The sequence below is a fragment of the Balaenoptera physalus genome (assembly GCF_965194825.1).
Source record: "Balaenoptera physalus genome assembly, chromosome: 14".
Classification (NCBI taxonomy): Eukaryota; Metazoa; Chordata; class Mammalia; order Artiodactyla; family Balaenopteridae; genus Balaenoptera; species Balaenoptera physalus.
In genome coordinates this window covers 14,405,292-14,421,393 of record NC_138893.1, presented here as the reverse complement: position 1 = coordinate 14,421,393, position 16,102 = coordinate 14,405,292, and positions in this window count along the sequence as shown.

The following is a 16,102-nucleotide window of genomic DNA, read 5'->3' as shown; positions in this document are numbered from 1 at the left end:
GTCCTTATCTTCAGCCCAAACCTTTCCAGATCTCCACATGGATGTCCTGTGGAAACATCTGCTCAGCATGTCCAAATGACCTCATCCCCTAAGCCTTTGGAATCTGCCACCATTACAACTGTTGCCTGGGTTCAGACCCTCTACCCTGGCATCCTCAATATCGCTCTTACTGTACCCCCCCCATACGGCATTCTAGCCCCTCGATTCCGCAGCACGGTGGGTGTCTGTGTCCTCCCTGTTGTCTCCTCTTCTGCCAGGAGCCCCTCCAGGCTGCCCAGGACCCCCATGCTCCCACGTCTCTGCCCCGGGTCACAGTTCACTCATCCAGGGTGGGCACACAAGGCAAGCTGGACCACCTGGACCCCTACTCCAGGATCCAAACTGGGTCACAGAAAGATGATTTCTGGTGGAGGGAGGTGTAAGGATGAAACTCTAGAAAACTTCGCTGCCATGAGGAGGAAACGAAGCCAACATGTAGAGTCAGGAGATGGAAAATCATCTTGGGGATATTTGCATTTTTGAGACTCAGATACATCCCCGCCCTTCCTTGGTTTTTGTAGGTTTGTGTGTTTGCTTGCTTTGGGGTGGAGAGTTTGTTGTTACTTAGAACAAAAAGAGGAGAGAAATGTTTTATTTGTCCCCCATCTGCCTGCTGCCCCAGCACCTAACACAGAGCCTGGCACGTATTAAGTACTTGAATAACATTCTCAACTGCTTGTCTCTCCCTCTAGGATAAATCTTTGAAGACATAAAGCCATGTCCTATTTGTACGCCCTGCACCAAGCACACTGCTTGATACATAGACAATGCTCAAGAATGTTTACTGCCCTTGTCTTCAGGGCAGGAACAAACAGCTGATGTAGAGTAGCGGGGGCCATGATAGAAAAGAGGGTTGACCTGGAGCAGTATTTGATGCTAGAATCAACCCACCCCACTGGGACAATATGTGTGGTACGAACAGAGAAAAATCAGCAGATCTTCTGGTTTCTGGCTGCCTGGCTTTGGTAGCTGTGTGGATGGTAGTGCCCTGCAACGTGTAGAGAACACAGGGGAGAAGCATGTTTCTTCTTCTTCTCTCAAGGTCGCCTGTGCTTCTCTTTGAGCCCAAGGAATTTTCCGACACTTCCCACTGTGCCCCAGGGACGTAACCACAGCCATCCTCACGAACAAACACCTATGAATACCTGCTCTGTTTACAACATGAGTAGCTATTTTTGGATTCCTGTCAGTTAAAAAATATAGCCCTCACATTCCAAATTATCAAAATTCTAAAAATGAATAAAAGCTTCTTATTTAACTAAAATTTTTACTGGGAAATAATGGTTTTTAATGTGAAAGTTCAAAATTTTATCACATGAATAAATTCAATTAATTTCATGCACTTAAGATGCAGACTCAGTCCCTGAGAGATGGGGCTAGAGATGGGACTGCAGGCACGTGAGGGTTTGGACAAGTTCCTGCCACCGCATGGCTATGATTGAAACCCATAATTTTCCTGCTTTTAGAGAATAACGAATCTCCCTGGGTGTATTTTCTATCTTTGTTTCCATCTGTCATTTGGGGTTCTTTGGAGATAAGTCAATCTACCGTCTCATATGAACAGTATCAATGCTAAATTGAAAAATAATCATAGGCTGAAAGGAAATTAAGGCTGTGTCAAGGTGTGTGTGTGTGTGTGTGTGTGCGTGCCTGTGTGTCTTGAGAAAGAAAGAGTGGACCAAGGAGAGACATCCTAAAGAGAGACTCCCATTTCCCAGCCACTTGTGGAAATCTATTTCAGGTCAACTGGGACCAGTTGTGAGTTCTGGCCTTGGGCAAAATTCCTATTTGCAGTCAACAAATGAATGGGTGGCACCTTGAAATGGGTTGGCCTTAGCTGAATCAATGTCTGATATGGCAATCTTTCCTCAGACCAAATTCCCACTGAGGTTCCTAGGTGGGAGCTGACCGAAGGAATGGACGGACCCTTGAACTTTTCAGTCTTCTCATGTATTCATTAAATGTTCATTTAGTTAAAGAAAAGACAATATTCTCACAGAGTAGCTCTTTGCGTTATGATGAAAGTCTTGGTTTGTAAGTGTTTTCATATAAATACAAACTGGCTATTACTTTTTATTGCTGAAGTGCTTATTTAACATGCAAGCTACAAAAGTGAGAAAGAATATTAAAGTAATATTTGGGGGGTTGATGCCATGCTTTGCTAAGATTAAAGAGTATACTCTTTCCTTCCCTCCAATTTTGAGGCAATTTTTAAAACCCTCTATGGCATGTAGCTGAACTCAAGCTGCCCTTCTAAGACCTGGAGACCCAGAGGCTAGAAACCAAATTATTTTTACCTTAGAGAAATGAACAATCACACAGGTGCACAAGGAGGTTTGTGTAAGGATGGTCTTTGCAGCATTTATTTATAGTAGCTAAAAACAAACAGCAACCTGAAAGCCACATAATTGTAAATCATAGGGGAATGGCTAAATAAACTTTGACTTATCTATGCCATAGAACACAACAAAACAGTTAAAAAGAACCAGGTGGAACTCAGGCACTTATTAATAAGGACCCACCTCTAAGACATAGAGATAATAAAAAAAGAAAACCCATATTGAACTCTTTTACACTGTTGGTGGGAATGTAAATGGTTCCTCCTTGTGCACCTATGTGATAAGGAAAACAATATGGAGGTTCCTCAAGATATTAAAGATAGATCTACCATACAATCCATCAATTCCACCTCTGGGTATACCCTCCAAAAAATGAAAGCAGGGTTTTGATGAGATGTGTGCATGCCCATGTTTATCACAGCATTATTCACAATGCCCAAGATATGGAAACAGCCCAAATACCCATCATCGGATGAATGAATAAAATTGAGGTGGGTTATATATACAATGGAATATTATTCAACCATGAGAAAGGAGGATATCCTTATGACAGCATGGATGGGCCTTGAGCGTATTATACAAAGAGAAATAAGTCAGATGGAGAAAGACAAGTAGTGTATGATATCACTTATATGTGGAATCTAAAACAGTTAAACCTGTAAAGAACCGAGAGTAAAATGCTGGATACCAGGAGATGGTGGGGAGAGGAATTAGAGTGATGCTGTTTAAGGTCACAAACTTATAACGAGAAGTAAATAAAACATAAGAGATCTAATGCACAGTATAATAAACATAGTACTCTTGTACTATAATTATGTAATGTGATAAATACCCCTATATCAGCCACCATACTACAATATGTAAATGTATCAAAGTAACACTGTACACCTTAACCTTACACAATGTTACATGTCAAATTTATTCAATAGTAAAATATTAAAATCATGCATACTATTTACATTAAATACACACTTACACACGTAAAACAATACTTTATAGTTTCTACGTAGAAGAAGGTCTGTAAAGGAAACTTGATAAACTGATAAAAGACTCCCTTGGAAGCGGCAGGGGCAGAATTGGGATTGAGAATGGTGGTGACAGGGGAGTTTAGCCTTTTATGTAATATTTTCATTTTTCACAAAGAAACTGTATCCATATATTATTTATATAGTTCCAATTTAAGCCCTTGTAAACAATCACAGTATTACGAGGTTAAAACATTTATTTCTTGCCTTGCTCTATTTAGCCAGCCCTTCATATTGTCCTAAAAATCAGCGATTCTTCTTCCTGAGGCTTATTTACTCCGGAGGTTCTGTTCTAGCAGAGCAATCGGAGAGGAAGGGTAAACAAACTAGAATCTGAACTAAATTTCCACGTGGAATAAAACAGTTCAGGAGGAACCAGGTCATCTTCAAGGCTGGGTCTACCCTCCCACAAGACTTCCATAAGGTGACACGGGAGACAGCTTCTTCCTAGCAGATAAACATTTCAGGTACTGACCTTTGTATATTTCAGATCTCCAGACGGAGGAACAATTGGCCACATTAGAGCAGAATGGAAAATGCAGAGACATTCTCCTGGATGTGGGAAGAAAAGGAGGGAATGGAAGTGAGCTTTGCAGCACCGGGTGCCAAGCTGGGGGAATGCCCTCAAACACCTCGGGCCCCAGAACAAAGTGCCGGTGTGTAAGCTTTCACTCCTCACCAAAAAGAGGGGGCCCCAAACCAAGGCCCCTTCTTTTATGAGAAATCTGACCCCTTAAAGGTAACCTTATGTGACTTTTAAAGTAAACAGATCCGTTGGAAAAAGTTTCTCTGCTGGATTTGCGACTTTTCACCTTGTTTTCATCAGAGCTTGTCAGGAGAGTTCAAGAAATGCTGAGAAGGCAATAGAATTGAATTTTCTGTGACAAGCACGGAGGACCCCCCCCCCTCCGTCACTCCAGTATTTATCCTGTGCCCTAAAACTCCTTGAAGGAAACATAAGCAGTGAGCTCCTTGACATAGGTCTTGCCAATGATTTTTTTTTAAATCTGATACCAAAAACAAAATCAACAAAAGCAAAAATAAATGAGACTATAGCAAACTAAAAAGTTTCTGCTCAGCAAAGGAAGCCATCAATAAGATAGAAAGGCAGCCTACTGAGTGGGAGAAAATATTTGTGTCATATCTGATAAGATGCTGATATCAAAATATATAAAGAACTCATGTATCAATAACTCAACAGCAAAATAATAATTAATAACACTAATAGTAATGATCTTAGTCATCCAGTTAAAAAATGGGCACTGGACCTGAATAGACATTTTCCAGAGAAGACGTGCAGATGGCCAACGGGTACATGAAACAGGGCTCCACATTATTAACCATCAGGGAACTGCAAATCAAAACCGCAGTGAGATATCACCTCTCACCTGTTAGAATGGCTATTCTCAAAAGGACAAGAAATAACAAGTGTTAGAGAGAATGTGGAGAAAAGGGAAGCCTCGTGCCCTGTTGGTGAGAATGTAAATTGGTGCAGCCGCTATGGAAAACAGTACGGAGATTCCTCGAAAAATTGAAAATAGAACCACCATATGATCCAGTAATTCCACTTCTGGGTGTTTATCCAAAGGAAACAAAAACACTGACTTGAAAGATATCTGTACCCCCATGTTCACTGCGGCATTATTCACAATAGGCAAGACATAGAAAGAAACAACCTAAGGGTCCATGGATGAAAGAATGGATAAAGAAATTGTGTCATATATTTATAAAACAATGGGATATTACTCAACCATAAAAAAGAATGAAATCTTACCTTTTGCAACAACGTGGGTGGACCTTGAAGGCATTATGCTAAGGTGAAATAAGTCAGACAAAGACAAATTACATACGACCTTTTATATGTGGAATATATATACATGTATATGTATGTGTGTATATATATGTGTGTGTATACATATATGTATATATATATATACATGAAAACCAAACTCATAGATACAGAGAACAGATGAACAGATTGGTGGTTACCAGAAGCAGGGAGTAGGGGATGGGAAAATGGATAAGCTATTTTGTTTTCTTCACTTTAAATAAATTGCATCTTAAGAAGGGGGAGGGGACATTATCGACCACTTACTCTCATGGTTTTCACTGCAAATCTTGCAATTTTGGGTCCAGTTCGATAGATACACCGAGAGAGAGAGAGCTAGAGCTAGAGACATTCATGCACACACAAATATATATTTACCAAAGAGAGACAGAGAGATTGATTTATTATAAGGAACTGAGTCATGCAACTAGGGGGGCTGAGAAGTCCCGGGATCTGCCATCTGCAGGCTAGAGACCAGGAGAGCTGGTGGTGTGATTCAGTCTGAGCCCAAAGGCTTTAGAACCAGGGGATTTACCAAACTATAAATCCCAGTTTGAGGGAAGGAAAAAATGAGATGAGATGCCTTAGCTTGAGCAGTGAGGAGAAAAGGGGTGAATTCCTCCTTTCTCCACCTTTTGTTCCATTCAGGTCCTCAATGGATTGGACGGTGCCCACTTGCACTGGAGAGGGCCGTCTGCTTTACTGAATCCACAGATTCAAATGCTCATCACATCCAGAAATACCCTCACAGACACACCCAGAAATAACGTTTGATCTGGGCACCCCATGGCCAGTCAAGTTGACACATACCATTAGCTATTGCAGTATATGTATATATGTATAGGTGTAAATATATATATATATATATACCTATCTCTACCTACATATACACACACAATATGAATACATATACTGGGTCTCAAAGTAAAACTTATTTCTTACTGTGGATCGAGTTAAAAAACAGAAAGCCGAGGAAATCCTGACATGGCCCCAGACAAGAGGGGCCAGGTTTTTCTGTAGCTCCCATGACACCAAGTCCACAGCCTGCACTAGGTAGCACCCTCTTGTGTCCCTTGGGGAGGGAATAAAGAAGAAAAGAAAGGTCATGGAAAGGGTTTACACTGGGTCAGTGGATGGTGGTAAGATTCATTTCACATTTTAAAAGATCACGTTGGCTGCTATGTAGAGAACAAATAGAAGGAAGGCAAAAATAGAAACGAATTATTCTTCAGTATTTATGCAGCACCTACCCTGTGCCAGGAGATGGAATAAAGAAGAAAAAGTTGCTGCCCCCGTGAAGCTTCCATTTTAAGAGGAGAGCCAGACAATAAGCAAAGAAATACACGTATCTATCAGGGAAGGTATGTTAGGGAGCATTCTAAGACAGCCTTGTGACAACTGTTCCCCTTCTGTTATATGTCTTTTGAGACTGGACAGAATCTAGGACTTCCTTCTAACCAGTAGAATTTGGCAAGGTAAGGGGCTGTCACTTCTGTGATTACATTATATTCTATAAGACTCTGTTTTTTGCTGATTGGAGGGAGAGGTCCTCTTGCTGGACTTGAAGAAGCAAAGAGATGTGTTTCAAACCACCTGTGGAGTGAGCTGTGTGACAGAGAACGTGCAGGCAGCCTCTAGGAGCTGAGGACGGTCTCCAGTTAAGAGCCAGAAGAAGGCTCCCTCCACCCCAAATCATACAGGTCCAAGGACATGAATTCTACCAACACCCCAAGTGAGTTTAGAAGAAGACTCTTCCCTAGTCGAGCCTTCAAATGAGAATGCAGTCTGGCCAACATCTACCTTTCTGCCTTGAGTGAGACCCTGAGCTGAGGACCCAGTTACGTGTGCCCTGACTCCTGGCATACAGAAATTATGAGACGTTACATGTCTGCTGTCTAAAGCTACTAAGCTTGTAGTTACTTGTTATGAAGTAACTGTTAAAAACAGGACAGTAGGCCCAAAATGGAGTCGCTTATGCTAAGCCCCATGTCACCAAACCAAAACAACTTAATTACAACTTCTGCTCTCCCTGAAATGGAATCTTAAACCAGTCAGGAATCGCGTGATCAGCACTAGTGAGGTCATCTGTCCGATAGACCCCTGCCCTCCCCTAAAGGAAAACCACCTTACAATAACCCATCCCATTTTTGCCTAGAATAACTTCCTTGTTCCTGCTCCCTTCTGCCTATGAAAGTGTTTTACTTTGTACTGCTCCTTTCTATCTGCCTGGTTGGATGCTGTCCAACTCGTAAACTGTTGAATAAAGCCAGTAAGAGCTCTAAAACTGACTCAGTTGAATTTTGTTTTTTAACACCACAGAAAACTAAACCTGAAGGCCCTCATCCAGGGCACACCAATGTGTAAAGGCCAGGAAATTCCAGGAAGACCAACAAAGAAGACTGAAAGGGACAAAGTGGACACAAAGGGAGAGTCAGAAGCTCCAGGGGCATACAATATAATCACATATAACAAGTTTAAATGAATGCACTGCCTGTCGTTTAGGACCGACGGGTGGAGTCATTTGAGATCTGAGAATTAACCACTGGATTTGGCCCTATGGTGGTTATTAGTGACCTTGTGAAACGCCGGTGTAAGCGTGGTAGCAGGGCCAGAGCCTGATAGCAGTATCTGAGTTTAAAAAATATTTGAATGGGAGCAGTGGATATGAAGAGCAGTGACAGAGGCTGATTTCTGTTTTGGAGGCAGGATCAAGATAAGGGAAAGGGAGGAATCGTCCCGGGGGCTGAGGCTTTGGCCACTAAGCAGGTGGGGATTCCAGGGAGACCGGGAGAGAAACAGGAGAAGGAGGGAGCAGAAATTATGTTGAAAATAAGATGGCTCTTGTGTATTCGTACGGAGCCACGCTGTGGGCAGTGGGACATACAGGTCTCAGCTGCAAGGAAAGGCTAGGGCTCGAAGTACTAACTTCAGTTTATAGATAGTACTTAAATCAATGACACTGGATGGAATCATCTAGAGCAGTGGTTCTTAAACTGGGGGGTGAGGGTAGGGGGGTTGTTGCAGGGCACACGCAGAGACATTTTGGGTTGTCGTAGCTGAGGGAAAAGGTGCTAGAGGCCAGGGATGCCACTCAACACCCTACAGAGCACAGGACGGCCCCATAACAAAGAACAATCCAGTGCCAGGTGTCAACAGTGCCCAGGGTGGGCAACCCTGACCCAAGGAGAACACGGCTACAGGAGAAGACCCAGGATCAAGCTCTAGGGTACTTAAGAGTGTAGAGGCCAGTTAGAGAAGAAGGGTGAGAATGCAGGTCCAGACGGTGGGAAGAGAAACCCAGGACAAGAGGGCACTAAGGAGAGGGGGGGACGTGAGTGCCTGGAGCCCTGGGTGCCTGCCTGTGTTTGCTAAGAGAATCTGTGCACCACTGCAAACAGTTCCGGGTTGACACCTGAAAATTTTCATCATAAACTTTTCATCGTAAGTTTACATAGTCTTATGGATTAGAGGTTGAAATAGTAAACATTAAAAAATGAAATAGGGAAGGATTGACTTAATCGAAATAAAATTTTCCTGTTACAATTTGAGTTTTTAAACATACCAACAACCTAGTTTTCTACTGTATTATGTACTAAGCCACACTGAATCTGAAAGAAATCAGTTGAAATGCTTGTTTGTGTTTTCTCCTATTGTATCTGGAAACTTCTTAATCCCTCAAAACAGTATAGTTTAAAAGAATCAGTGTCACTGACCCAGATTGATTCTGCTTTTCTGATTTCACAGCCTTTCAACATCAGCCCAAATGTCCTTTTTCTAATGCTAACTTTCAACCTTAACTAGAAGGAGAGGAAGCCCTAAGGGTGGGAGTCACCAAGATTAACCACTGAAGGAGGTTACTTGAGATGCAACCAATATTTCAAATTTGGGGTCACCCCAAGGCACACACTGTAATAAGATTTGGAAAGAAGAGGGTGTACTGCTCTCTTGTAAAGTGAGAGAAGGAGAATTGTGATGCCTGACTTGGGCATATCAGGTTTACTAAAGAGCATTAGAGGAGTAGAGGATCTGGAAAGGGACTCCCTTAAAATGATCTGTGCACAGGATTCTTTTTTTTTTTCAATTGAAGTATAGTTGATTTACAATGTCGTATAAGTTTCAGGTGTACAACACAGTGATTCAGTTATACACACACGCACACACACATATATATTACATATACATTCTTTTTCAGATTCTTTTTCCTTATAGGTTATTACAAAATATTGAGTATAGTTCTCTGTGCTATACAGTAGGTTCTTGTTGGTTATCTATGTTATACATAGTAGTGGGTATGTGTTAATCCCAAACTCCTAATATATCCACCCCCCCTTTTCCCCTTTGGTAACCATAAGTTTTTTTTTCTATGTCTGTGGGTCTATTTCTGTTTTGTAAATAAGTTCATTTATCAGATGCCACATATAAGTGATATCATATCATATGATATTTGTGTTTCTCTGTCTGACTTCACTTAGTACGATAATCTCTAGGTCCATCCATGTTGCTGCAGCTGGCATTATTTCTTTTTTATGGCTGAGTAGTATTTCATTGTATATATGTACCACATCTTTTTTTCTTTTTGTCTGCCCTGGGTCTTAGTTGTGGCACGCGAGATCTTTGTTGCCATGTGCAGGATCTTCAGTTGCGGCATGCGGGATCTTTAGTTGCTGCATGTGAACTCTTAGTTGCAGCATGCAGGATCTCTGTTGCCACGTGTGGGATCTTCAGTTGCTGCCTGCAGGATCTTTAGTTGCGGCATGCGAACTCTTAGTTGCAGCACATGGGATCTAGTTCCCTGACCAGGGATCGAACTCGGGCCCCCTGCATTGGGAGCACAGATAGCCACTGGACCACCAGGGAAGTCCCTGTACCACATCTTCTTTATCCATTCCTCTGGTGATGGGCACTTAGGTTGCTTCCATGTCTTGGCTATTGTAAATAGTGCTGCTATGAACATTGGGGTGCATGTATCTTTTTGAATTGTAGTTTTTTCTGGATATATGCCCAGGAGTGGGATTGCAGGATCATATGGTAGCTCTAATTTTAGTTTTTAAAGGAACATCCATACTGTTCTCCACAGTGGCTGTACATTCCCACCAATGGTGTAGGAGGGTTCCTTTTTCTCCACACCCTCTTCAGCATTTATTAATTGTAGACTTCTTGATGATGGCCATTCTGTCTGGAGAGAGGTGATACCTCTTGTAGTTCTGATTTGCATTTCTATAATAGTTGGCAACGTTGAGCGTTTTTTTCATGTGCCTGTTGGCCATCTGTATGTCTTCTTTGGAGAAATGTCTATTTAGATCTTCTGCCCATTTTTATTAGGTTGTTTGTTTTTTTGCTATTGAGCTGTATGATCTGTTTGTATATTTTGGAAATTAATCCCTTGTCAGTTGCATCGTTTGCAAATATTTTTTCCCAGTCTGTAGGTTGTCTTTTTGTTTTGTTGATGGTTTCCTTTGCTGTGTTCACAGGATTCTTTAGAGAGTTTTCAAGTGCATGTTACCCTAGTTGGGCAACCACAGGTATAGGTAAACATTTTAGAAGTTATACTGTGAATGAGAAGATGTAGGTCAAAGGAAGGTTTTGTTTTGTTTTTTTTTTTAAAGATGGAAGCTGGTTTGTATGCTGATGGGAACGCTCCCTTAGAAAGGAGCCGTTGATGTTAACTCTGGGCGTGGAAGCCTTGAAAGGGTTGGAAGGAATGAATCCTAAACGCAAGGAGGGCCCCCCTGGTGAGAGCTGGGAAACATGCTCCCCCATAATAGTCTATCACGGCTCTTCTCCATCAACCTGTTTTATCTTTAGCAAACACCCTCTTTTTCTTTGTTTATGGTACATTTCTCTGATTACAGTGTAAACCCATGATGACAGGGACTTTTCCTATTGTTCATCCCTGAATTACCAACACTCAGGGCAGTACCCAGCACACAGTGGGTGCTTAATAAATATTTGTTGAATAAATGTTAAAAAAAAACAGATTAAAATGGGTACAGATGCTGCTATTGATTTTATCTGATGGTGAGCATAAGGGAATTCCTGCGTAATTTGCTTTTATTTTCTCAGAGTTGACACTTGGCATGAGCTGAGAGTGAGGAGATGTTGTTCAGAAGGGGCGGGGTTAGGTGGTGAGGCACACCCCTAGGTGGGAAATGGTCATTTCCATCAGAAAGGAAGCAAACCACTGGAGAGATAGGGGAGTTTACAGTCAGGGCTGAGCATCCGTTTGAGGTCATGGTACAGCAGGTTGGCTCAGTTGTGTGAAGGATTCCTGGGTGTCTGGCCTATGCAGCTGGCATTTGGTGAAGCCATTTATCAAGAAAGAAAATGAAGGAGGATAAGCAGGTCTTTCAGAAAAGATGATGAATCAAGGTTTGAACATGCTGAGTTTGAGGCACCGGTGGGACATCACCGTGAAATAGCACCAGTAGGTGGTCAGTTACTTGGGCACGGTGGGGAAGAAAGAAGTGGATAGTGGGGAGGCAATGGGAGAGGAGCTGCCTTGTGGATGGGAGCTGAAACCAAAGGCATAGTTAAGATCACTACAGGAGAGGGTAGCACGGAAGAGGAAGGTTAACTGAGCCTGGAGGAACACTGATGGGAAAGTCACATCATTGGTCACGCATGACAATTTCAAAGCAGGTCACAGCTTCCCAGGGCCAGATGCCAGGTCTGGAGCCTCATTCATTCCCCACCTCTGGCCTAGTGCTGGCCGCACAGAAGTTAATTCTAAAATTCACCCTGATCTGATTTCTCTGCACTTTCATTTACTAGCATCCTATCGCAGCTTATTATTTGAAATGCTGCTAGGGGAAAATTTTTTTGAAGGTAAAATTATGACTTTCATACAAATATAAAATGAACACTTGTAAAGATTTTATTTAATTCATTAATTAACAAGGAAGTCAGTAAGATATTACCACCACTTCAAGGGAGAATTCAAAGAGCAGACACATAAACAAACAGGAATGCTTAAAAGTATTTGCTTTTAACAGAAACGAAGACCCAACACAACCATAAATAAAAATAAATAAATAAATAATTAAAAAAAAAAAAGTATTTGCTTTTATAGATGCAAATAGATGCAAAACTGGATTCCTCCAAAGGAAAGAGGGGGTCAATTGTACTTCCCATGGACAAAATTCATTTGTATAGCTACAGATAAGAATAATTTGCATTGATATCAATTATCTACAGTTTACAGGATTGTCCATAGCTCAAAGACAAGAAAGACACACAACACTCCCCCAAAATCGGCCCAGAAGGGTGTGCTAGAAAACACCTATTTTTCCTTTGAAGACTCTATATTCTTTCACGTTTATTTCAAAGTCTTTCACGTTTTTCCCTATAATGTTAAAAAAAAAAAAAAGAGTTATCCTTACCACTTTTATTAGTTGGGTCTGTTATAAAATACACATGGAAGAATATTCCAGTACTACCATACCCAAACATGGGTACTAATTGATTAGGGAGAAGAGGCCAAATTTGGGATACTTTAGGATTAATCTTGTCTCCTAGTTAGAATGGGAAATTCTAAGAATCAAACCAAACCACCACAAATCTACTCTGGAATGTAGTGGGATATCAGTCAAATAAAGAAGATGTTGAAATGGTCCTGTCGGCTCACTGCGAGCTTGCCAAGTTGGTTGGAGGCCTGGACCATAATGTTTGTTCCACCCCCACCCCTGTCCCAGCCCATGCCTGCCTTCCTCTTGGAATGAAAGAGTGTCAGACTATATACTCAGCCTTCAGTTCAAGCGTATGATCCGTATAAAAATGGAAACCCTCCTCTCCTGCGGTAGTGAACAAGGATGACTCCGGTTGCTGCTGGAAGATTTCGTTGCTCTAGCACAACAGTTCAGGAGCCATCAGAAGGAGAGCACATTGATGATTACTGGAGAAAATGCTCATATGAATTCCCTGAGCACAGTATTTCTCTTTGCAAGTTTTAAGTGTTCCATGGCAAGTCTGCCAAAAGTGTGAGAAGTATAAATAGGGAAGAGTGGGAAGGAAAAATGGGGACCTGTCACGACGCCACTGAAAATAGGGAACTAAGAACTTTCCTGAGATTCAAAGTCAAAGGGGGCTAATATTTACTTAGAAATGGAGTAGCAGGCATGAGCTTTAGAATGAAACGAAAGGCAGAAGAGTGAAATTAGTGAATAGAAGAGAGAAACTTGAAGATAGAAAAATGTGTCAAACTGAAGTCCTGCTCTTACGAAAAGTACAGATCAAAGAATGAGGGAAAAGGGGACTTCCCTGGTGACACAGTGGTTAAGACTCCGTGCTCCCAAGGCAGGGGGCCCGGGTTTGATCTCTGGTCAGGGAACTAGAACCCACATGCATGTCGCATGAACTAAGAGTTCACGTGCCACAACTAAGGAGCCCTCGAGCCGCAACTAAAGAGACTGCTTGCTGCAACTAAGACCCAGTACAACCAAATAAATAAATAAATAATTTTAAATAAAGAAGAATGAGGGAAGAAAATTAGGATACACTGACTGCTTATTATGTCTTGCACTGATTAGGAACTTTATATCTACTTTTAATTTAATCTTTCAGTTCCTATTTCCTATGAAATAGCTATCTCACTAAAGACGATATTCAAATATTTAGCAGCACAGACGATGAACCAATCAGAAGCTGGCCAGAGGACCCCTGCTGAGCCAGGCCTTAACCCTTTATCAATCGGCTCCCCAGGCCACAGTAGGGATCTTGGGAAGGGCTCAAGGCAACAAGGGGATGGACGGGAAGGAGGCTCTAGACAAAGGCCATGCACCAACATTTGCATGAGTGAAATGATGTGTACCAACTGAACATCAGCTCTGAGTGAAACCTGTCCTCTGGGCAGGTTTAGGCTTAATCTCCATCTTCACTTTGTCCTCTCCGTGATGCTGCACTAGCACCAGGGGTCTTCCCTGCTGCCCTTGCAGAGGCCGGAGATAGATGGGCTCCAGGCTAGACATTTACAACCGGCCTCCTGTTCACACCTCCTGGGGTGAGAAGAAGATGGGCCGCAGGCCTGCTGTTCACTACCAGTCTCTTATTTACATTTCCTGAGACAAGAGACAAATGGGCTCCTGGCTACATATTTATGACCAGGCTCCTGTCTGCATTTAAAGATCTGCACTTTGATATAAGAAACAACAATAGGAATAGTGCAAGTAACTGGACATTGGACACTTTTATGGCAGGAAGAGAGAGGGGCTAAAGCCTGTTAAGAGATCAAGAGATCACACATTTCCCGTCCTTGGGGCAAGGGAGACACTACCCATGCCCAAACGGCCTCATGGGGTCAAAAAGGCAAGGGTGCCAGACCATAATAAGTGTTGCCTTTGCCCATCCCAGACGCCTTTGCGATGAAATCCATCTTGACTGAGGGGTGCATGCTCACCTAGGGGAGGGTCCCAGGACAAATTAGCCATGGGGTCAAAGCAAGACGATTAGCCAAGAAGAAGGCAAAGCCCCGGAAGACTGACCCCTTAGAAAGGATTTAAACTTCCCAAAGGCATGACTCTCCTGACTCTCTCGCTGAGTTCGCCCATGCATCTTTCCACATGTACTCTGCTTTTCTAATAAACGCTTTACTTTCCTCTATACCTTCCGTCTCCTTGTCAGATTCCTCCTTTCAAGGTAGACAAGGACTGGGGGTTTAAGTTCTAGCCTCCGACCCCCGTGGTCTAGTGCTTAGGATTCCTGGTTTCCACCCAGGCGACCAGGGTTCAATCCCCTGGTCAGGGAACTAAGGTCTCGCTTCAAGCCGCTGCTCGCTCACTGCTGTGTGCGTCCGAAATCACGGCCTTTGGTGGGTAGGGCCACTGCCACAGCCTATGGCTCTAAGTGGCAGCCTGTTCTATGGGGTCTTGGGTGCTACCTGCCCCCTCTGAGGAGGAGAGCGGGCAGCAGCAGGGACCCTCGTTCTCCTTCACCCCCTAATCCCTTCAGCATCCCCACGATTAGCACACCAGCCAGTATAAATATAGGTACGTTTCTTTACTAAAGACCTGGGAACAATTTCAGGAGGCAATTATAATGAAGGAAGGAAAGAGTTCAAGTTCTAGTTCACTTAGACTTCTAGAGAAGGCAGTGTTTCCCAGACATTTTTACTTGGTCTACTCAGCACCTTCCCCCCAACCCCCCATCTTGGTGCCTTGGTTAAGGGTGTGGGCTTTGCAGTCTGTGCTGACTGGGTTTGCAACTGTCACTCAGTAACCCCGTGGCATTGGGCTAAAAGTCACACCTCTCAGAGCCAGTATTAGAACTGGTGATTTTTATTAGGTGTGATGATGGCATTGGGGGTTTGTTAGGAAATATCTTTTTTCTTCTTTTTCTTTGATGTGTAAACAGAGGTATTCGGGGAGCAGGAAGTGATGTGGTGTTTGCAATTTGTCTTAAAATACATTCCAGGGCTTCCCTGGTGGTGCAGTGGTTGAGAATCTGCCTGCCAATGCAGGGGACACGGGTTCGAGACCTGGTCCGGGAAGATCCCACATGCCGCGGAGCAGCTGGGCCCGTGAGCCACAACTACTAAGCCTGCGCGTCTGGAGCCTGTGCTCCGCAACAAGAGAGGCCGCGAAAGTGAGAGGCCCGCGCACCGCGATGAAGAGTGGCCCCCACTTGGCTCAACTAGAGAAAGCCCTTGCACAGAAATGAAGACCCAACACAGCCATAAATAAATAAATAAAATAAATAAACAAATAAATAAAACATTCCAGACCAAAAAAAGGGAGTGGTAGTGCCGTGGTAGGGGAAGACAGATGATTGTTGAAGCAAGGTGATGAATACCTGGAAGGGGGTGAGGTATCCTGTGCTCTCCAGACTTTTGTGCACGCTTGAAAATTTTTGTAATAAGAGCAAACAAACCAAAAACAAAT